The sequence below is a fragment of the Priapulus caudatus genome, unplaced genomic scaffold, assembly GCF_000485595.1.
Source record: "Priapulus caudatus unplaced genomic scaffold, Priapulus_caudatus-5.0.1 Scaffold1768, whole genome shotgun sequence".
NCBI classification, from domain to species: domain Eukaryota; kingdom Metazoa; phylum Priapulida; class Priapulimorpha; order Priapulimorphida; family Priapulidae; genus Priapulus; species Priapulus caudatus.
The window spans coordinates 57,826-58,918 of NW_014578829.1; positions in this window are offsets into that span (position 1 = coordinate 57,826).

Sequence of the window (1,093 nt, forward strand, 5' to 3'; positions counted from 1 at the left end):
CGTGCGCGTGCGCGTGTGTGTTGGTGTGTGTGTGTGTTGGTGTGTTGGTAAGTGCGTGCGTGCGCGTGCGCGTGTGTGTTGGTGTGTGTGTGTGTTGGTGTGTGCGTGCGTGTGCGTGTGCGTGTGTCGGCCGCCCACACGCCAACGTGTATAATCTAGCTATCGTTGTGATTGTAGTCGTCGCATTTAGTTGTGTACAAATCTCCTAACATTTTTCATTGCAGGCGTTATAAAATTGCGAAAGGTCGCAAATTCTTTTAGGAAACCTTATTAGGAATTGAGCAAATTACGAGAAAGGTACGGTATACATCGACATCATATTCGCTTGCCTTGCTACGCCGCACAGTATCGCCAGAGTGTGCACCGCAGCGTTGCATTGCAGCTACACGCTAATGCTAACTGGCGTGTACATGTAGGGAAGGGGGTGGGGGACACATACTAACCTGCGTGTACATGTAGGGAAGGGGGTGGGGGGCACGGGCTGCAAAACTAACGCCGCACTGTAGTATGGACAGTGAACAATTCGCTAGCATACGTTATAGCATGTTATAACATAGTATCATACTATAGCATGAGCGGAAGCATGAGAGGATTGTCTTCCTTGAACAACGAACATGTGGTGCGTGCGTGCGTGTGCGCGTGCGTGCGTGCGTGCGTGCGTGTGTGTGTGTGTCTGTGTGCTGGATGGGAAACGGTAGGGCCATGCATGTACGTGTAATGTCGATGGGAGGTGGGAGGTGGGAGGGGAGGGAATAGGGACCGGGAGAACACAAACAGGTTATGTGATGATGTGCGGGAGGGAACTGGAGAAACCGACTGGTTTACTGTATGAGCCACCGCTGCTGCTGTTGCTGCTGTTGCTGCTGTTGCTGCTGTTGCTGCTGCTGTTACTGCTACTGCTACTGTTGCTGTTGCTGCTGCTGCTGCTGCTGCTATACTGATGCTGCTACTGCTGCTGGTGCTGCTGCTGCTGCTATTGCTGTTGTTGCTGCTGCTGCTGCTGCTGCTATTGCTGTTGTTGCTGCTGTTGTTGCTGCTGCTGCTGTTGTTGCTGCTGCTGCTGCTGCAGTGTGGTGGCTGTGTGGCTGCATGT